General features: G+C 36.0%; 1 protein-coding gene across 3 annotated transcripts in view; it reads right to left on the bottom strand.

Annotated features, from left to right (window-relative positions):
- LOC128994943 (beta-1,3-galactosyltransferase 5-like) overlaps window positions 1-22,334 on the bottom strand; it is a 28,083-nt gene extending 5,749 nt beyond the window's left edge. For 2 of the 3 annotated variants that reach the window (XM_054419791.1, XM_054419789.1), the window contains exon 1: window positions 22,066-22,334. The gene's annotated coding sequence lies outside the window, so the exon portion shown is untranslated. Of the gene's footprint in view, window positions 1-1,528; window positions 1,576-22,065 lie in introns of all 3 variants that reach the window. The other variant, XM_054419790.1, reaches the window with a different exon arrangement.
- Window positions 22,335-24,096: the final 1,762 nt, after the last annotated feature.

Here is a 24,096-nt window from a genome sequence, read left to right as displayed (position 1 = left end):
ACAATTCGTGACCTCCTAGTAGCTGGATTACAGGACGACGCCACCCGTCACTGTTTGGAGGACCACAAAAAAACCAAATTACACTTAATGATCATTTCAAACTATACGTTAAAAGAATACAATACCTCATCTAAGTTAACAATTAAATGTAGAAGCAAATGTTATCTGAACACTCGTCAGTTTCGAAAACAATTAATTGTGGTAATCCCAAGGTAAAACGGATTACCCAGCTTATCAAATCAATTTAAATTAACCTCTAATCAATGATATCGTACTATTGGAGGCTAAGTACTCGATACTTGAGATATTTTATCACTTCTTATCAAAGGAGTAAAACTGATAGCTATGAATCCCAAACAGATCGATTATACTATATAGGTTTAACCTTCTTTGATAAGATTTGGTCTGGAAATTTGAGGAGACTATTTAAACAAAATATGCAAACCCACTCGGATTGAATGACATGTCTGTTGAGGAACGTATAGAATTTCTAGCGTCACCCCAAGACTAATGAAAGTTTGGTCGATACCTCATTTATAACCTGTCGAACAGATTTGTATTTGAGAAATTAAATATCAACAGCATAGTAGTAGGTTAAAATAGGTCACTTAGAACAAGACCTATGATGAAAGTAGGAATACAAATAATAATTAGGTTTAAATTCTATACACTTGCGGACGCGATCAATCGTGGTATCATCACACGGTACTGTTATGAGTTCCCTCATAGCTGTTAATTAATAACTTTACTTGTACCATTGATTAAATAGTAAAAGCTTGTACTCTAGTCACAAAATCAATTTAGTTCTACGGATTAATTGTCATATTAATACAATGGTGATTCCTGTATTTTCATTTTCCAAGGAAAATACAAAGAACCACACTTGGATTAAATAGCTTTGAAGCCACTGCTAGCAGAACTAAGCGTTACAAAAAGATTGCAGACCTTTTGCAAATGCTACGAAACGTCATGAGTAGAATTCGTCTCCAAATTAAAAAAAAGTGTAAAAAACCAAAGACGCCATTTTACTGACACTGTAGACTATTTCAACAAATTATTATTTTTAAGGCGAAACGTCAATTTTCACTGATGAATAGGGATTTAAGTAAAAAAAAACATAAAACTTGAATATGTGTGGCCCAAGTACAGGGTGAGGCAGTGAAACGGTACGATTTTGAAAAATCACCAATAATTGATTTAGAAACCGTACCGTTTCACTGCCTCACCATGTACTTGGGCCACACATATTCAAGTTTGGTTTTCATTCCCAACCAAAGTTGCCGAAACATTGATTCATGCATTCTATTGGAACGTTAAATTACGAATTCCTTACATTCTTCTCAATACAAAATCTCAACGCGTTTCTAATATAAGACAATTCTTTTTTTAAATTTATATGTCTTTCATTTTCTTTAAAAATTTTTAATATAAGAATAGAACAAGATATTGGAATTTTTGTTTAATTTTTGGGGGTTGGTAGTTTTAGATAACGGACTTGGCATTGTTTATTTGTATTTTAAAAACTCACCTAAAAAGTGTTTTCTTCGTAGGTTTCGACACAGTAATTTTGCATAACTGAAATAGAGAAAATCTATTACCATAGGGAAAGTTTTGTTTTAACAATATAGCCCAAAGCAAACAGACAATATTTTTATATAATGTAAACAAAATATTCTTATTTCATAACATTTCAATCGTCAGAGTGACGATTTATAAAGGTTACTCCCGCACAAAAATGTGTTATATAAAAATCAATTATTTTTCTATGAAGGAGTGTGATATTAATTCGGGATGGATTTTGAAATCTACCTGTTTCGGATATCGAGTCTTGTCCTGATCCTATTCTGTAACGGAATCATTTCTCGCTTTCGGGTGTAAATCCATTTTAATTTAATTTTTATAATAACATACCGTTTTACCATGTAAAATTGGCTAATACATTGAATTGTGTTTTGTCAATATGGCTAAATCAACGAGATACACTAATGTATTATATAATTAAAATAACTCAAATGAGGGATAATTTGTGTTTTGTTAGTTTTTTGACAAGAATAAATACTGCGGTCAACGTAGAAAGAATAAGGGACAGAGGCCAGAATTAAGTTTTCTTGGAGAAGGCCCTTGCCTTGTCCACTTTGTGACGAGGGGGGGAGGGGTTGCGGAGGTTTTTGTGGATACAGTACTAGACCTTCTCTCTCTCCACATTATTAAGATTCCACACCACAGCTCTAGTGTTGAGTTGCGAAAACGTTTAGTCCTTTAACATGAGCTGTCCTCAACTGAGATTATGTTTGTCATAGCAAACTGTCAAATCCACGTTTTTGGCAGCTAAATGTTTTAATGTCTTGATTAAAATAGCACGATCAATTGAGATTTATTTTAATTATTACACACAAAACTAGATTTTTCGAGACGCCAGTCTATTGAGAAAAATAAATTAACATAGAAAAAAACTGTTTGCAGAAAGAAACAAATGGTTTACAAAATCATGCGGTAATATTCCGTAGTTATATTAAACCACAAGTACTATAGTACTAAATCGATTGGCTAGAAAAGTAAAGATGGTTACTTAAAAACTAAATTAGATAGGTCTAAGAAATTAGAAATCGCAACATGCGCAACAATGCTAATACCAAAATGGACGGTGGATTGGTGCGAAATGCAAAAAGGTTTGTTGTTACTGACATTTTTGGAACTTTACATTGTACAGAAGCCTTGTGCAGTCCAAACTACTAGGCATGACCATCGATGATAAACTCTCTTGGACAGAACATGTGAATAGTCTAGGTGCAAAAAAAAATAGGATCAGGAATTTATGTAATGCGTAGAATTAAATGGATAGGAGGACAGGAAGCACCCAAGACTGCATACTATGCCTTAGTAGAGTCCCTCATAAGATATGGATTAGTGGTCTGGGGTGGAACCAAAGAACAGAACCTTAAAAGTATACTGCAACTTCGGAAAAAATCTATACCGGGAATCCTACCTACATGGGACGAAAGGCCCGTCCAACCACTTGAAGATCTTAAAAAATCAAGACTTGAAGAGGAAACTCAAAGACTGGCTAATGGATCAACCATTCTACTCACTAAAGGAATTCTTTGATCAAAGTTGAAGCAAGATGAAAATTTAAATTTCAATCAATGCATACGACACTATTGTCTTTCTTAACGAAATCTCAATAAAGAAAATTTATTGATTGATTCAAAAGATTCTTGGACGAATATTCCGTTTCCAGAACATACGACAATAATCTTCAAGTGGAAATGATAATGTCTTAACGCCCATGTCGTTAAATGCCGTTAGGAGATGTGTCGATAAGATTATGTATCAAGTCAGTTTAACATGTTATAAACCCGTTATATCAGTAGCTTTATCTCGTCTGCATAGTGTATGATTTGAAATCCTAATGTTAAGTAAATGTTATACCGGGTCAAGAATTAAGAACAATTTTGAATGTTTGCGTATTCACAATTCACGGTTTTCAGAAACCTTAGAGAAATGGGGAGAGTTAGGGCTTACTGAAAAAGAGAATTCAAAGACTGGATTGCTAGAAAAGTTCTTTTAAGCTTTATATACTGCGAGAGTTTAGCTTACTTATATGATGCTTTTGTTTATACAGTAACAAGTTGATCTTTCAGTTTGTATTTTTTAAATACTTTGTGCATACACAAGAAATCCGTGATTGCCAGCAGGACACAATGTCGGAGGCACAATTCGACTAAATCTGTCATTATTTTATTCTATATTTTATATATTTTTTATCTATATTTTTATGGTATTTATAATATTCTTCATTGCCAAATCATGGCACCTACACAAACAGTTTCAAGCCTAAAATTTACACGAGGCATTGTTATCGAAGGTAAATAAGTTACAGTTGTAAGAGCGAGACATATTTAACAGTCTGATAAACAATCTAATCTTGTATTAATCTTCTATTCTAAATCTGGTGTCAACTTAAACATGGCAGTTTAATATCTAGCACTATCCATAGTCAAAGATTATACACGAAAAGCATACCTCTGCAAGGGAAACATCCAGACAACTTACGATACAGCAGACGGGAGAATTGTGGGCAAATACCGAGACAGAAATAAGAGGCAATCAATTAAAGTGGTCTAGCATCGATTAGGCCAATAGAAGAATGGTCGATGGTTAAATAATGAGGTAGAACTCTATGGCCAAGTCAATAAACGGCCACAAGTGATCAGCTGTTAAACTGTCCAGGCGGTGAAATTGGCGCCAAACTGGGACATAATTGCGCGAACCTCGTTATGTTTTGTAATGACTGTCCGGGCGGAAATCTACTTTGCACGTTACAATACGACGGGAATTGAAGAAACGATTTTAGTGTGAATAGAAGCGTTTTGTCTGATTAATGTTTGGTAATGGTTTTAACGTGAGCATTATAATGTTATGTACTATACAATTGACAAGAAGCCACAACTGTAAAATTAGTGACGCATATTGTTCACAAGAAATTAAATGGTGGGACACATTCCTTTGTGCTTATTTATAATGCATTTGACTTTGGAAGGATGTTTATTTTATATCTTTAATTTCACTAAGCATCCATATTCAGCTTGAAATAATACTGTACATAAAGTACGTCGTTGTAATTGCTCCAAAGTTTAAATGTAATTTGATACATGGTGAATTGTAAGTATACGGTGTTATCGTAATATGTGACCAGAACAACAACAATAGTATTAACTAGCTATTACCATTGACTTATTACCCACGGGCCGCACCCCGTTTGACTTCATAAGTATTAATAAAACTATTGATTGGTAAAGTTAAGCTGAAATGAACAAAACAGAATACAGTAATACAAACAAATAATCACACCTGATTTTAATAAGGTTATACATTTTTACATAAGGTATATGGAAAGTTCCCTTTAAAAAGGTATTACGAAAAGACAATTTATGAAATAATGGATAGTTTTGCGCAACGTTTCTTGTCACGACGAACATTTTAAGTATATGTTTTATGGGGGTGTGACTTTTAGTTTTCTCAAAAGTTCATGGGTACTTTGGAATTTATATATGGATGTGTGACACTTTTTAAAAAACAATGATGAATAAACTAAACAGGAGTCAGTAACACAGGCTCGAAACTTATGAAGTCACATGAATAGCAAACAACATCTGTATTCAATCACAAAGAAGTGACGTCATCAGTCTGTAACGAGTATGATCAACTGAGCAAACATCTACTTGAAAGTGAGAACACTAATCAGAAATTATTGTTCAATGAGAATTATTAGCTCATATGGAAACATGTTTGCTAAACATGTAGTTTTATTTATTCTTGTTACAAGTAGACAATCGTGGTTAGGTGAAAAGTAAATATAAACTTGAATCGGAATCTAAACTATTTAAACACTTGAACATATTGAACACGGAATCTTAAATTTTACTCGATAAAGTACAACAAACCTTGGATTACGCCAAACAGAGGGATTTAATTTTATCATAGATTTAAGGAGTAGACATGTATACTATTTAATCTATGTTTTTCAGCAGGGTAAACAATTTTCCTTAAATCTTATTGGCTCAAAAAGTGCGAAACTAAATTTACTTCTTTGCTCTTCAGGACGCTGAAAGGAAAATTACATTTTATATCAAGAAAGTTTGAAATGGAGGGACAGAACTTAAGAGTAAATTAAATTACACAGGTTGGCCCACCGAATGGATTCCATGGAATCTTCAATAAGTTTTATTTTTTTATTTGTAGTAATCGTAAACTCAGCTTTGAAATCGATGGATCCAAGGCATTGTTTACTACTATCTTTTAGACATGACATCCCCATGATAAATTTGTAGCCAGCTTTTTTACCAAAGTCGTCGTAGTTAATGTGAGCCATTAACAGATTGTGCTGATCTAAATTACTGATTTCTGTCGAATACATACAATCTTTTTTATCAATTCAAACTGTTGGAATGACTTATTGTGAGCTATAGCAACTGTTATGACCCATCAACTTGGCCAGCAACAAAAAATTAGATAGAAAATAGAGTTTTAGTCACTAGCGCATTATGTGTGACTGACTCACACAACTAAGTTCTTTAAAAAAAATTGGCTACAGCTGGCCCATATAGATTGGACATCAATCGTCTATGTAGTCAATGCTACAATGCATCTGTGATGTCTTCTTATCGAAATGTGATAGCTATTTTAATGGTATTGAAGAAAATAATTGTTGTGCGCAAGACATAAAACGCTGCAGAAAGCGTATAACTGTTTGTATCACCTGGTGCGTATTTTACATTACTTGTAAAATATAAATCTCAGATTGTTTTGACAAGTAAAGATACTACCTATTAACCTATAAAAAATGATATATCATTAATTGACTGATGATTTCAACTTCAGTACAGACGTTATCATTTATTGCTTAGGATAAATCTCAAACTGCAGAATGTCAAGGGACCTTCATTGACACATAACCGTGTCACAGAATGCAAACAAATCATACACATCCGGGAATAGAGATAACAACCCACGTTACATCAATGATATGACATGAAGCCCTGACCCGGACTCGGGTAATCAGTGAACTGTGTGGCTGCATGATATTGTAGTTCTGACTCACTTGCACCCGGTTTGCAAATGACCTCTGGGCTCCATGTGTACAAGTCGATCCACTGTAGATTAGTGAGTTCGAAACTGAACATGTCGAGTAGTTGTTACAACCATGCGCTGAATAGACAAGAGAATTGAAAGGGAATTGCCATATATATTTCCTCCATCATTGGGGTTTAATGTAAAACAGATAAAACAAGCTAACAATAAAAGTCATAAGAACTAATAATGAGAGCAGTCATTGAGTTATAACCATTTTTAGATTCGCATCACGATAATGTATTAATTAATGTTATTCGCAAGATACGTTCCAACCAATATGGTTTGTTCTCGTGGTCCCAACTTAACCAATAAATTTATGAACTCTTTCTTAAAGATGTAGAACATAATCTCACACAAGACAAAAAGCAACTGTTTCGAATGATGTGGGAATTTATAAAGGATCATTTTTTATTTTAATAAACAAGAGTGGCTAAAGACAGAGCGAAACGAAGCAACTCACTCTAACCTCACCCTTCTCACGGTGTGATTGAAATACGCTTTCGTCCTAGCACAAACTACTGTAGACTAGTAGCATAGATAAAACATACTATTAGTCTATGCTAGTAGTCCTAGTTGGTAATTATTATGACAATAAATATATATTTGCTAGTCACTAGTCACGTTCCTCCAAAATGTCTCCAGTACTCCAGTGTTTGTTATTCAATTTAATATCCTTCTCCTTACTTTAATTTATTAATACAGTATTTTAAAGTGTTATCCTTTAGTGTTAGGGATATACCTTGCGACTTCCTAATTTTAATTTATTTAAATACACAAATCAACTTAAAATTTCTTATAAAGCTAGGCGCCCACCGGGCAACTCAGCGGGTGACGCGGCGCGGCGCGACGCCGTGGAAAAAAGTTGCCACGTATCCGTGCCATGTTATCTTATGGACTGACGCCCACCTAGCAACCCAGCGGGTGGCGCAACGCGGCGCGGAAAAAAAACTTCTTCTCGAATCCGGCAGTGAGAATTCGGTGGAGAATTTCTTCCTCTCGTGTTGCGGCGCCTCCGTTGAGTTGCCTGGTGGGCGCGGGGTAGAGGCACGGAAACGGCGTCTGCCCCTCGTCTGCCGCTCATTCGGGTGTTTTCGGAAAGTATCGTGAGCCCTTCGGGAGTGTTCGGGTCCGAATCGAAGTGCACTGTGCATCCCCTCCAAAAGAATAATTCTCAGCGCTGCCCCGCGCTTCCGCTAGAGTTGCTTGGTGGGCGCGAACCCTGGAGAAGCGGACGGAAGTTTTTCTCCGCGTCGCGCCGTGCCGCGCCGTGCCGCGCCGCGCCGCGTCACCCGCTGAGTTGCCCGGTGGGCGCCTAGCTTAATACGTATGTTATTTCATACTGACTACGCCTTTCTTCGGTATATGTCGGTTCAAAATTTTAACATAATATCAAACATAAAATCAATCAGATTTTTCCTCCGAGCTATTTTCCATACAGTGTTAGTATTAGTCTCGGGAAGCTATATTGCCATAGATTAATCTCCATAAACTGTCATGCTATCAATCATATCTAAGTTTTTACGGAAAAAATAAATTGCACTAGAGCTATTCAAACTCCTCGGAATTCCTCAACGACATTGAATCACAACACACTTTGCTCAGCAGCGCGTTACATGCACACTGACGCCGCCAAAGAGGACAATATTCACTTATTACTCTGTGTAACCGACGCGTTTCACTTTGTACTCCGTGGGAATCCCGACATTCTTGGTTGCACTTTCTACAAGGACGAGCGCTCTCGCCGCCAAATGCCAACCTAAATACACGCCATTGGCACGCAAGTGAAACCGACGGATATCTCTGTCTAGCAAGGAAATGAGCGTTTAACTACGGCATTGTGACCAAGGTTTGGTAGGAGGAAACCGTTGGGTTTGTAAAATATAAATAAAATATTACAGTAGTAAAATTTACCAATTACGATGAGGGTAGTTTGAAATGACTTCACAGTGGGAATGGACTATACACAGTAGTGATATACAGTACTAGGTGACTGTTATTGGTACCTACAATGGTAGGTGTAAGGGTATACACAAGGGTGGAACGAGATAGTTATCTGACGCCGTAGCATCAAGTGTAAACCAATTACGGACTTGAGACAAGCGTTCAAACTTTTGCCAATTATAGAGTTCTAACTCCTGACTTACTAGTCAATTTACAAACGGAAAAGATTTCAATCCAAACACTCCACCCAAATACACAGAAATATAAAATATACGTAACCATGCATTGGAGTTTCGACAATCCGGAAGTCCACATGGATGAAACAAGGACAGAAATAGAGAAGGACTAATCTTAACAATCAATAACAAATACGACAACTTGAAGTTACAGTTCGTTTAGTTATATATTGTAATAAACAATTTGGAACAGCGCTTAAGCCTAAGCTACACTGCTTTTAAAAATGTTGTAAACATTGATGTCAATCAAAATATTTATTTTCTTGATCTCTTATGAACTGATAATATTTCACAATACAAATTTATGTAAATTACTGTAGATGTTTTTTCAAAATTACATTTTAGAAGTGAATTTTCTTAATTTTAAATAATCCCGGTTATCATTATTTACTTACACTACATGTGATTCCATGAAGGTGTTTCGGTATCATTAGTAGCTTAAAGAAAGAGGTCTGAGAATTAAACAGGATAGGTCTAGCTAAAATATTTATAAAAAACGTGTTTAAAAAAAAATGTTTTGTGTTTTCCCTAATGATGCGAGAGATTACAAACACCAAAGGAAAAAAACATGTAGTAAAATGACTTATGTAATCGTTTGTTTATTACGACTGTTGTAATAATATTGGATAGCTGAGTGGTTACATGCTCGGCTCGCCAAATAATGAGCTTGTTGGTTTGATCCTGAGAAAACTCAATAGCTTTTTCACCACACTATGATGTTTTTGGCTGTATTACATACGTTAATTGGTGGCTGAAAGTTACGTTTTGCTGACCATGCCAGCTGTCATCGTAATTTGGGGACCGAGCAGGTTTTTACAGGCCGGGGCCGCAAAATCAGCTGTCCGCTTACTTACTTAAAACATGAATGCATTTTAAATACACAATCAAAATCCATAGCATTGCATTATAGAATTGTGTTACTGTCACCGTTGCCTAGCATAACTATTTATTTTTATTTTTGCTGATTCCTCAAATTATTTCTTCACATAACCTTTAAGTTGTAGTTGTGTTGACTATCAGTGTGCATTATTATAGTGGTGAATAGTGGTAATAGTTTATAGTGTGGTGAAAAATAGCGTTCGTACCACGGACCGAAATGGTTTTGCAGCTCTCGATCGATTCAAAACCTCATTTTCGGCCCTTGGTACGAAATATACTATTTGATATAACTGGACATAACTAACTCTCCTTGATCATTGGCCTTTTCATAAATGGTTGGTTAAAAACCAGCTGATCTAGTCAGCAGCAACGCCATCATCTCATGCGTTCACAACACTCTTCCTTCACTTATCTTCAGCCCTGGTGTGTCAGTTTATTTATTATAATCAATCTTCATTACCAGATCAATGTTATTTTGCATTATTAGAATAAGGTCAGGTAGTATTTTTTTATCGTTAATATACCCATCTTTGCGCGGAGCTACGAGCTAAGGAACAAAAGGGCATGTCCATCCTGTATGTGTGGTGTAAAACTACACTTTCTGTTTTACAATACACGGGTACCTAATTTACCAATCTAAAATACATATTAGTGTTACACATCGTAACAATAGAACGTTACAACGTTACTTCGAACGTAGTAGTCACATTGTATAAGTACGTGACTTCTTCGACCTTGAGTCAGACGGTCGTGACCTTGCTGGCATCACGTGTGACCTCTATAGACATGTCCACGGTGAACAGTATTGTGGATTATCTAGCATGTAAATACGCAACGGAGAAAAGAATTTCTCTTTGATATTATGCAAAGAGCAAAGTGTGCGACCCAATGACCTTGACCTATAACACACTGACTAGACATGTGTATCACTGATACACTCGAGACCTACAACTGATAAGATAGTCTACTATAGAATATGGAAAACACATAGTATCCTAAGTTAGTTTAAACCTCTAAAATTTTAGTCGCAGATAATGAGTTAAATACTCACAATTGTTTTAGGACGTATCTTATCGATTATAATTATGTATAAATTTGAACGCTATTGTTAAGTTTGTCAACAAAATGTGCCGAGACATGATCTTCTGCTCGAGTCATTTATAAATTAGGTATTATAATTTAACCTATCTTCTATAGGTAGTGTGAATGACGTGGAACCATTTAGCTACGGTACAAATGTATCATGCATTTCAGATTGTTTGCAATTTAATTGGCATAACGGCGCTAACACTCCTACTAATTAAAAATTGATTTAATTCGTAATTATCACAATCAACCAAATACACCTTGACAAAAATTTGATATAGAAACACAATGCTACGACTTTTAACTAAATTTAGGTGTGGAGTCCCTCAGACTTGCTTTTTGTGGTTTTAATAATCACTAAGATCAGCTTTTTAATAAGGATTCATCTCAAGCACAAACATAAAGGACAATAGGGTATATTTCAAACCATAAAAAACTACTAATTAACTAACTACTAAAATCGAACCGTCGACATTTTGTTCGGCGAGCACTAACCAATCTGCAACCCACTTTTGTCGCTCCAATCATCTATTTATTTTACTTAAGCAATTTTAACCCCATATACCAAGTAATGTGTAGACCTACGTTATTTTAACGGATGATATAAGAGACAAGATCAGGTATACATGGCTGGGATGAAGCGCCCTGAAGGTAGTTAAGCCCCATTGTGCTCGGGCATTGGGATCAGTATTGCAGCCTTAAATTATTACTGGCATAATAGCAGCCGGCGACCTTATTGATCTGTCTGGCACATTGGGGGAAAGATGATGAATCTAGGAAAACACATAAAATGTAACAAAAGAATTATCAGGTTTTAGTAGAGTAACGGAAAGGGTAACAAAAAACCTCAGTTTGTAAGAAATCAATCGTGAAAAATTATGACTCTTATATTTTTGTATGAGTAAGACTATATAAACAATAAACACCAAACTACATTGAACTTGAAATAAAAAAATATTAAGGTCTGAAGATTTCAATTTATTAACATCGTACATTTGTAAACGGTAAAACCCGGGACCTAGAAGGCGCAAAGTTTATGTCTTGGTTCAAATATCACCAGTCACTAATGGTTTTTTTTAGCAAAGTTATAATGCCATGGACAGGTGATACGGAGCTCAGAACTACAAAACATCAAACTAACAATGTGCCTTAAAAGGCAAATTTTTCCTGAGGGTAAGGGTAAAATACGCAAGATAATTTTACTCGATTGGATAATATGATCGAATACACAAACATCCTGTAATATCTATATGGTGCTAAAACGTGATTACTAGAAAAATACCGGTATGGATCATAAACATAAACAAATGACGTTTTGGTCCGAAAATAAACAATATTTAACATTGCTTAAATGGAACTGCCAAAACATATGTTCAATGCTAGTATTAGTATAGGATTCGGGCCAACGACGTCATTTGTTTATGTTTATGATCCATACCGGTATTTTTCTAGTAATCGTGGTGCTAAAACAACTGGCGCCATTTCGAAAAGACGGCAGACGATCAAAAACACTGTTATTGCAAAAACCGCTACCTTAAACATCTTAAATTGTCCATTGTCTGGAGTTAAATGACAGACAGACGGCCGTAATGGTCAGAGAAACACACGACAACAAGTAAATGGAGTTCAGATATCTTTAGCAAAGGTGTGTTGGGTTGGAATGGACTTTTAAATCGTTAGAGTTTAGAATATCTGCAATTTCATAAGCATGTCCCAAGAAAAAATTGAAAAGTGTTTTTTGCAAAATCAAATTATTGATAAGTGTTAAACTTTGTGAAGCTCAGAAAATTTAAGGCATAATTTTTTTTACTAAATAATGTAGTCTAGGCCTAGTTGCTAACAATTAGTTACTAACTATACACAGCACTTCAAATAACTGCATTATTTATCTCACGATCCATATTTCTCGTTTAAATATTTTCTGAAACAATTATTGCCACGAGGTGAGGCCCTTATTAAACAAATTGTGTCTAATGATTTTCGTGTGCTTAACTAAAGAAAGTATCGATATTGTCCTTAAGATTGAATTGAGTTAACAGTATGTATCACTCGGGTATGGTGGGAAAATATTTGGCAATCATAAGAAGCAGCAATAAGAGGTTGAAGAAGACCTTAAACATTGTCAAACATTAACTGAAGTGATATATTATCTAAAGTTTGATCAGCGAAAAAACTAGGCTGAGTGATTACAGTAGTCGCCTAAATGAAGGTCGCAGCTTTGATAGTGACACAAATCTGTAGCTTTTTGACGGTTGAAGTGGATCGAACTGTCATTTAGTAGTGGGATATTGGACTATATTAAACCAGTTATTTTGTAAAATAGTCTTAGCTAAGAAACATCGGATCACAAGACTAAGTACAGTACCAAGTTCTTTCACAGATCTTATACTCAATTTTACACTCAAACGTATTCACATTCGCTTAAAATAACGATGTCTGGAATAATAGATTAACATATTCAGTTTGGCAAAATGTAGGCTATGTCAGTTAATCATAGTACACTTTGAACGACTCAGGTAATACTTATTTCTGATTCAATTCAATTGAATGATAATAATAATCATTGAATGATAATAATTGGATATCCATCTTAAATCAATTATCAATTATTTAAGATGGGGACGCCACTATGTGCGTATTTTAACCCAAATATGAGTGAAGGATGAGTGTAGGATGAGTGGCGCGATCTTGTAGTCTTGTTAGTGACTAAGGCCAACATGTTCCTTAGGCACAGCTGTTTGGCTAATTGCAACTAAGGGACCTACAGTTTATAGTGGAATCCGAACCAAATTTTTTCCTTGTAATTTACGAATTGGTCTAATTATCAGGATAGTACTGCGGATAGTCTCGAATAGTACTTCAGTATGTTTACGATTCACCCTTTTATCTAGAAAATGTATCATAAAACGGAAAACTCTGGCAAAACGTATTTCCAAATCGTTGCTTGAAACGACAACTCAGCGGTTTCCAAAAATCCCTTGAAATATCAATCACTCAAAACAAACTGACTTTATTTTATAGTGCTATTAAAAAGAATAAGTAGCTATAAGGCTACACTCTTTGCTTAGAATCGTACGAATAGACTTTTTTACGTATTTTATTATTTTACTCGGTCTTGTAAATGTATCATCTTCAAGGATCTGGCGATAGTCCCAAGGTTGGCTCAGTACAGTTTGTAGAGGGGGCGATAGGATATCCAATGATAAGAAGGAAGCGGTCCATCCAACGATTGTTTTATCGTTACAGAAGGAAAAGGATAAGATATAAAAATATCCCTGCTACAGCAAACTACAAGACTAAGAGAATTTCAATTTGTCTGATTTGATTTTCACTTTTAAATATATTCAAATAACATTAAGGATTGTACCTAGGTTTGGTGATACAGGGTGGAGGGAGGGTAATATGTGTTCTTCGGTAAAATATTGAATAGTTTTAAAAGTTGTCTTTAAAGGCCCTAAAAGCAAACTACAACAGTTTACTTATCCTCCATAATAATATGGCAATTTTAAATTTAAAACTTTTTGAATTTTCTCCGTGACCAATAAACGTACAATAAACACTTCAAGGTACGAAAAAAAAATTTACCCCATAAACCCCGTTCCCACACTCAATGAGAATAAACGTAGGTTTACACGCTTATACTGTACCAAATTTCATCATAATTGGATGATTTTTGCTCAAGTTATCGTACTAACGGACATATGAATTTTAATGGATGGTGTTTTTGTGCCTCTCGTGATATCTAAACAAAAATGTAAATCGGTCCCGAGTCCAGGTCTTACCGTGAGACCTACGGTAATAACTTTTTCTCTATGGGAAATGAGCTAAAAACGACATGGCCAGATAAAACGGATAAGAGAATAAGTTTTTGAACAGACCACCTAGAAGAGAGTAACACAATTCTTGTTGGTACTAAAAACTAAAGAGATAAAGAAGAATGAGCTAAATTTACGAGTGTTCACTTCATGTTATCAATGGAAGAAGCGGTTAATTTTGTCAGTGAATGACAACTCGTACGTAATCTAAGGTTATACTCTAACTCGAGTTTAAATGATAAGGAAAACTGATCAAACATTTAATTTCCTTGGTTCCTCTCAGAACGAATTAAATCATACCTGGAAGCATTACGCGTCATAAAATATACTTCTCACTTCTGATGTAATTGATGTTATAATTGTGCATGTTATGGCATGGATTAAACAAAGTTTCTTATAGATGTCATAGGTCAGCTAGAGACAATCTTAAGGCAACTTATTTATGAAAAGTTAATAATTTTTAACTCGTTTTTTTATTTAATTCTCCAAGTTTAAACGTATACACTAAATATAACAACTCTAAAGTGAAAATTGCAACCTCCTACACTTTAAACATATTGTTACTGGTTAGTGAATAAGCAATTTTAATGGGAGTATCCTGTGCGACAGCGGCGCGCTGAACATTGGCCGGCGTGTCGATCAGCTGTTTCTCACCAGCTGATCTTTTCATTGTTGCACGCGGTTATGCTTTTTGTGCATTTAAAAGCACTGGTGCTGTATAATATCGGTAAAAGAAAATATGTTACTTGTATTAAGGCCCCTTTGGGTAACGGAGTGAACACCAAACGTATGCAGATCCAAATCAAGTTTGCAATGTATAAACGAGCTTAAAACCAAACAATCTATTAATTGCCACGGTTTCAGGGGGTTATCTTTCACAAATAATGTAAACTGATCGGGTGTTTAGTAAGAAAAAACTAGTCTACCTGTTACACGAATTCGAGCAATTGCGAATTATTACAGGCGTTATTTTAAAACGAAAAATAACAGTAATAATTTCTGATGACTTTAAAAGATTCGACTCAAAGATTATGGAAATACTCAAGATGTGCATAACAGATCGATATAATCAACATTTCTTGTAAATATCTTATCATTTTCAAAAGCTGATCTTGTTTTTAGCGTTTTCTACAAATTTTAAAATCATCCCGGCTCTTCTCCCTTTTTTCCATTGTAGCCAACCCAAATTAAAATGGTAAATATTTCATTGAACCAAGTCAGTAAATGTTTGTAGCAAACTGTTAAATTAGCAAACTTATTGACTGTTTACAATCAACATATGTTCTTCTTCTCATTTTTAATTTCTGACAACAACTGGAGTTCCATAACAATTTTTTTTCCATACAATCTTATGGAGAAATGCGAAACTTTATAGGGTCCCAGAGCCTTACTCTCTAATTATTTCCCTAAAAAGAAAGTTTCCTGCACAACTTCACGTTACCGGTACGCTCTTTCCAATGACACAAAAAACATGTAAATCGGTTCAGTAGTTTCGGAGGAGTGTCACAAAAATCCTGCTTGCGTATTAAATAAGTAGATACTGATTTTAATATAAGACTAGCTGTGTACCCGTTCTACGCACGGGGATCTTATAATATTCAGTTGAAACCTTCTTATATAACGAACAGCAGTTGGTTTGCATATTTTAAGATATGCTGGCCAAACTATTATACATAGCTTCATTTTATGTTGTTTTTTGTTGTTCCGGATCGGTATGACAATCAATAAAAGGTTAAATTACCTCTGTGTCTGCCGGTCGATCCTATAACGGTAGGCTTACTTTTATTTTTACTATCTGATCTCGTTTGCATGGCTCAATCACGTCCTGGTTGAAGTTCGTTCGCTACGCTCACTCACCTGTATGTTGGAGCTCGTTCGCTGCGCTCACTTTCCTTCAGGTTAGCTCGTTCGCTACGCTCACTTGCCTTCAGGTTAGCTCGTTCGCTACGCTCACTCGCCTCCAGGTTGCAAATTAGCTGTTGTCATAAATGTAAAAGAAATAATAGTGCTAGTGCTGCACCCTGTTGGTAATCCTTGTAACTTTAATGCTATTGAACATCACAGAACAGAACCAACTTGTTTAATTGAAACAGCTGTTAAGATTCAATAATTTCATTTCTCATAAGGTTAACATGGGCTTCCAGAAATTCCACGTCAAAAATCGACAAAAACTTGATTTTCAAGGGTTTACTGTTAAATATCTAACTGTCTCATATTCGATGAAATACGTCTAAAACCATCTCATATATGTATAGTATTTGGAAAATAAGTTTCAGGCGGGACAGTGCTATAGTTATTGAGGAGTAGTTGTAATAAAGTGCGTATTTTAGCGTTACCAAGAGAATGACAGATAGACAGACAGACAGACAGACAGACAGACAGACAGAAATTGAGATAAGGTTTGATTCGGTTTCTCTGACCTATGAAATGTAAAAATAACCAAAAAGTTCATTATTCTAAGCAATGTACAGACAAAACTCTAATTTTATTTATATAGATTAACTCAAACCTTATTGCTTGACCAACTGCACTACTGAAGGTAACACACGCTATTGGTGATGGCACTATCCTCAAGGACTTTGTACGAACGAATTATGAGGAAGTACCTTGACAATATCCTGTAGCGTATTCTCATTAACACTACAGGTTCCAACAAAAATGTAAATTACAGTTCGTCTGGATTTTCTGCATTCACAAAAACTATGACGAATGCAAGGATATAAAAAATATTTACAGTATCTATGCACTTTTTCCGCTTCACACTTTTGGAAGCTGGTGAATACCAAATTGAAATTACAGATTGGAAATCCTGAAACACCATTATGAGTGGTGTTACCTATAATGTTAAAAGCTGTAACATGGTTATCTTATAGATAGTATTATCATGGCAGTCGTCAAGGTAACGGCCATCGTACTATGACAGGCTAGTGACGAACGTCCGCTACAACTACAACATGTAGGAATACAGTAAACTTAGTCTTGGAAAAGACTAATGACTAATATCACAGACAATCCTCATAAAAGCTATCAAATTAATTGTTAAGATTTTATTTGAATTTCTGAAGCGAAAACAACATAGCCTATTTGGGTACCCTACTATAAATTAAGTAAGTTATTTAATCGACCAGGAACAAACATCTTGTTGAAATATTGTTATTAAAAATAATATCGATTTAGTATGGAAGAAGGAAACTTTTATCAGAGAAGGACAGGATCTTTAGAAAATCTGAGATAACGTAGGGTTTGCATGCATAAACACTCGTGCTTCGCAACGGGGTGAGGACCTAGGAGGATTAAATGCGAGGACGTGGAAATTTAATAGCTTGGTCACTTACAGCTTAATACTTGATATTGACTACTATACAACCTAACCAACTCAACTGCACGGCTTAGTTTTTTTCAGTATTTTCTTCAGTCTTTTGGTAAGAGAAAAATAGTAGTAGCAGTAGGCCTAATCTAAATACAGTAGCCTATGGACTACATACGGTATTGCAAATTTAAATATTGTAGTTTCACTAATTTTGCCGTAGAGACTATTCAATATTCAAGAACATTCGCAGGGCGTAACCCAAGGGCATTTAAAAATCATGTGAAAATGATCGGGTTCATAATAAATTTATTAGTTGCAACCGGACCGGTACAATAGTTTTTGTATTCGCTCGGAACTTTAAGGCACAGATCGAAAGAAACCGCCTCTTTCAATATCAGCTCATAGCTGAGATGGTAAGTGCATGGCCCCCACATTTAATTGTGGGCCCTGTTACCAGGATCTGGCTCGGGCCCCCCTACCAACCGGGGGGTCGGGGGGGTATGGAATACCCCCCAGCCTAGAGGGGGGGTCCGGGTTCTCCCCCGGGAAAATGTTGAAAATGTCATGTATTTTAGTGAGTTTTTAAGGCAATCTAGGTATTAAATTTGTGAGTGGTAAATGGCACTTTTGCAGCCTTTTTTAAGGAAGAAAAGAGTTCTTCAATGAGTTTTATAAGACTTAAAATTACAGGAATTCAGCAATTAAAACTATTATATCAATACACAAAAGCTCCATGCCTATTAATATTTTGTCTTTTTTATTTCCCTGTAAAAGGGTTTGGCTATCTTAACTGCTATAATTGTATTTTGTAATATGGAGTAGGAAAAAACTTACCTAAATCGAGTTTAACAGCTTACACCAATGAAATCATATTTTATTCAGTGACAATTTTCATCAAGAATTTTAACAATACTACATTTTTTTGGGAGTGGATGCCTGAGCTGCCGAACTTGCGCGAGTAGTCACGGAGAAAAACGAATGTGCACGAGTAACGCCGAGAATGACCGATGCCGATGCTATCCAATCCATGCTTTAGTACAGTATTATACCGAGCGAATTAGTAAGAAAACTTAGGTAAAAATTATTACAATCTTTCATATTTTTAAAACTCCAAAAGTAAAGAATTTTTAAGTTTGTGTCAAATAACCTAGATTGCAATCATTAATTGAAAAATGGAAAATGGAATACCATACATAAAAGTGCAACCGGGACCAAATGTTGATAAAACGGGACAAATACGCGTCCCGAGAGGATTTGTCGGGACGGACCAGTCCCCCTAAAACGGGACGTCTGGTCACCTTAGCTATGGTACATAGTACTTGTCAATTTTTCAATGCTTTACAAATTTTATTTTAACTTATAACTATAAGGATTCATTCTTGAAACTATCAGTTCAATTATAAAACCAAACTTTGTTTATTACGGGGAGAGTGAGGTAGGAGGGGCTAAAAGGCGCCTGGCGGGAGGAAAGGGTAGAGGGAGTTTGTGGAGCCGGCCACTGGGGCCCGAGCTGGCTGTTCTGCTGTTGTATAGAACATACGCTCCTACGCAGCTATAGTATTTAAATATAAACTACCTTAGAATCTAGAATTAATGCATTTTAAATTATTAAACTTTGTTTTTTGTAAAATATGTATATTATTTTTTATCTTCAATTTATGATCTGCTGTAAAGTGATCTTCAATGGGGAAAAAAATAAAAAAAATATGGGTAGGCCCGGGCCCCCTGAGGCCCCGGGCCCTGTGACCAGAGTTGCACCAGCCCCACCCTTGTGGGGGCCATGGGTAAGTGATCATAGTTTAGTTTCAAACACAACTGCAAAGAACACGAATATAAAGCAGTACTGTGGAGAAAAAATGGCCAACTGAAGTCAAAGCCAGACAGATCCAGACACGTGGAGTAGTTTTGTCTTGGAGGGGTTGAGAACAATTCACCCTCGCCCTACCCTTGATGACTCACGTCCCTCCTGTTCAATGCTCATACAGTACTCCCCTTGTAGCGACCTTTCAGACACGTCTCGTCTACAACACACACACACTAGTAGGGGTGACGCGGCGCGAATCTTTCATTCAACCAGCCACTAGACAGGACAGCAGTCCAAGAAGTAGGCCTAATATTATTGCCATCTCACAAAGCAACACATTCCTGTGGGTCATGTAGTCCACGGGTTTGTATAGGAATTCGAGAACAGTGCTACATAGATGGTAAAAACAAGCAAAACGGGAGAAAAATTAATTTGTTACGATGAGTAGGGAGTTGAGACAGAACAGGAGGTTCTTGTGGAGAACGCAGAATTGTGATTCTTGAGAAAACCAAATATTGATCGTGTGCACGTAATGCGGTAGCCTATAATAACACCATTACCTAAAATTAAAAATCTGTAGTTAAAAATAATCAATAAAAACTCCACATCAGATCACTCAAGTTTGAAAATTATTTTCCAACGGAAAACGGAGAGGAACCGCCTGGTGTATTGAAATAGGCCTACCACGGTTGTTACACAAATTGGAAATTGGCCTAAAATATTATGACCCCGTCCTTGTCCAGATTTTGAGCATGGAAATACCAAACGAAACATGTGTTTCGACAATGAATGGGTTTCGATCTATATACACGAGCCCCGCCGCTTCCGACGCCGCGTAAAAATAATTTTCACCGGAAGCGGATGCCTTGTTTCCGACGAGGACGAGATCGCATCGCATAACCAGCACTCATTATTATAGGGGGAGTAAATGGAAAATCAGCTGATGAAGATTTTTAGTACTAAAAATGTTTGACTATACCATAAACCGATTTAAAATGATCAATTGGCTCTTTCTAGAAGACGCTTAGACTATTTTTACTTTAAAGTAGTATTTACGTTTTGGAGTAACCATTTGTAGTTTTGGTAGATAAAGCTACAGTATATCCATAACAAAATCTGACACATGCAACGCACGTACAGAACGGCTCCAAAAGGGCAATGAATGATTCAATTTACAGTAATAGCAGGTCGTCGTTATAGAGCAACAAGGACAGGATTGGGCTGTGTACCCTCCTCAACTTACAACGAATGGAAATTATATTAAACTAAGTTAAAGAAATAGGATTGGCCTTTTTACGACGATATTCAATGAATGAATTTTATTTCTGTGTAGTGGCGAAAACAACAAATAATAGTTATCCAACCAAGGTCCACAATGTTAACTTGATACTGATCAGCTTGTCACTCGGTTCAACCATCAACTTAAGATTTGCAAATACCAATACCATATCAATGTCAAAATCATAGTATTTTCTGTCAATATGTTATACTAACAATCTATGTAGCCTAAATATTTTCTAATGATGTTTGCCTAAGTGTCGCATTCTTGAAATGTTTAACTCATAGGGCCAAGCGTATGCCTTACACTGGTGTTTTCACTAATCACATTTTTCTTAAATGTGCATTATTTAATTTCTCTCTTTACATTTCTCTTTCTACATTCATCGCATTAACATTCTAAAACGTTATGTTACCGGACCTGAAGTCAACATCAGCTAGAAGGCGGACCATGTTTTAAATGCGTAAACAAGAAACTAAGTAAATTGACTCTATTCGAGGTCTACTATTGACTATCTCATCGATGTATATAACCTACCCACCGATGGGCTATCATCTTTTAGTATTTCATGAACGGGTGCAATTTTGTAGATCACTTTTGATCACACCATGTCAGAACACGTGTTGTGCCTGTCTCGACAAAATTTATATCACAAATTAATTAAAGCTATGCCTGACGAGAACAAAATTTGAGTAAAAATACCTAATAAACTAAATATCTGAACAGAATCTAACTAGAACAGACAATTTTTGTTTCTCGACTGATCAAGCTTAAAACAACAACACTCTGTCATTTTAAAGAGCATTTTCATTCATCTTTGAATCAAGTGTAGGAAGAAAAGACACTACAGTACTACAGTAAATAGCCTCTTGAGTAAGGTGGGCTTATTTGTTATGCTACAACTCCCCTACCATCCCTCAATAGGTCAGGTCAGGGTGGTTGTAGGTACGTTACATTCAAAATTTAAACTCCTGAAAATGCCTACGCCTACACATCACAAATAACTCGTTCCTAAAGCTAAACTTAAACAAACTCGTATCCTAAATAAATAGTAATATAAGATTGCAATTTTGAATATTTACCTGAAATTACAGCGGCAGAATTGGCAGGACAGAAGGAGAGAACCAATGCCGGCAACGATCGATTGGTCCAGAGTGATGCTGCATCTTGCTGTTACACCCTCACAAACATTCGCAGAGATCCGTAAACTACGAGTTTGGCACAATCACACAGCCTAAGGTAATCCCACAAACACTGATGCGTTGACAACAGATGTGATTCCTTAGTGAGCTTGAGCTAAGGTTGCACACAAACCGGCTTGAGCGAGCTCGGGGCAGCAGCTCGCGCCGCAGACAGTAGGGAACTGAAACTGGCTCCTCCCCTCCCCCCGCGTCATCTGTCTTTCTCGCACCCTCCCCTCCTCACAGGGCTACCAACATAAAATGCTAAGTAATGATTATTCTGCAACAATGCAGGTAGATATTTGATTGACATGCATTGTCGCGACTTCCTACGGTACATTACTAGCTTGGAATGTATGCCAGTGTTACGTTAGAATAACGTGTATGGTTCAGAATGAATAGATAAAAAGGTGAAAAGAATTTCACATTAAAAATGCGTAGCCCTACATGTTTAATAATATACTGTTAACCATTTTTAGAAGTGTCAAGTTATTTTTTTTTAAATGATTTTAATAATTGGTAAAATCTGTTTCAACCGGATGTAGCTCGAAAACGGTAAGAGCTAGAAAAGATTTGAAAGTATATCCAGGAACAGGAATTAAATTTTATACAAAACCCTCTTAGGCGTTTTTCAAAAATCGCACTCCTTCAGCTTCAAAAAACGCCCTACTTTCAAAATTTGGTAAATTTTTATTACATTTTTACCGGTTTTCGCCATGTTTTCATACTTAAATAATTGTTTTTTTTTTTTTAAATTATTATTGCTTTGTATTCTCCTTACTTTACTTTAAATTTTACTCATTACATGTTTTTTGGTAACTTTACTCCTTGACCCCCAAAACTTAATTTTAATCTCAAAATTTGAAGGTTTTTTGCCACTTTTACAAGCCCCATGTTATTCTTATGGAGAATAACATTGAAAGTGGTTGACTTTGGTGTGCTCATCTGAACCGTTTAGAAACGTGCTAGAGACTTGAAACTTGGTATTATTGTTGTAGGGGATCTTATATTAACGGTGAAATTTGCAAAAGTCCCATTTTCAAATTTTAACCCCGCCAAAAATCCAAAATGGCGGACCTCTGAAAACGATAAAACACGTTTTTTTTCAAACGGATTTAGCTCGAAAACAGTAAGAGCTAGAAAAGATTTGAAAGAATATCCAGGAACAGGAATTAAATTTTCTACAAAACCCTATTAAGTGTTTTCCGAAAATCGCACTCTTTCGGGTTCAAAAAACTCCCTACTTTCAAAATTTGGTAAATTTCTTTAAACTTTTTACCAGTTTTCGCTATTTTTTCATACTTAAATCATTCCTTTTTGCAAATATTATTATTGCTTTCTGCTTTGTATTCTCCTTACTTTAGTTTAAATTTTACACGATACGTTTTTTTTCGTAACTTTACTCCTTAACCCCCAAAACCTAGGTTTAATGTCAACATTTGAAAGTTTTTACTAGCCCCATGTTATTCTTATGGAGAAAACATTTACCCCATAAAAACCACCATAAGTCCCCGTTCCCATGGTCCGTTCATGCTATAGATTTACTCTGGTTTACTTAAGGTTTTATCCCCCTATCGTATTTACAACCCCCCCCCCCAAATATTAAATCCCCCCAATGTTATTCTTACAGGTGCATAAGTCTAAATCACGTTTACACATTTCTAGATTAACTGGATAGGCCTATCTGAAATTTTGCATGATTGTAGATCTTGCGCCCTTTCCGAAAAGTGACATTTTACAAATATAACTCCCTCCCCCACGAAATATAGAATTCCCCCCCAATGTTATTCCCACAGGTGCATCGGTCTAAATCAATTTTACCCACTTCTAGAATAGCTAAAGATCTGAAATTTGGCTCAATTGCAGGTCTTGCGCCATGGCCCATTTCTATTTACCCCCTACCAAAAAAGGGGGCCTCCCAGCGAGCCAAAG

This window comes from Macrosteles quadrilineatus, unplaced genomic scaffold (genome assembly GCF_028750875.1).
Source record: "Macrosteles quadrilineatus isolate MER2022 unplaced genomic scaffold, UCM_ALF_1.0 Scaffold_5__1_contigs__length_97177068, whole genome shotgun sequence".
In the NCBI taxonomy this organism is placed as follows: domain Eukaryota; kingdom Metazoa; phylum Arthropoda; class Insecta; order Hemiptera; family Cicadellidae; genus Macrosteles; species Macrosteles quadrilineatus.
This window is presented reverse-complemented; position numbering and strand designations above follow the sequence as displayed.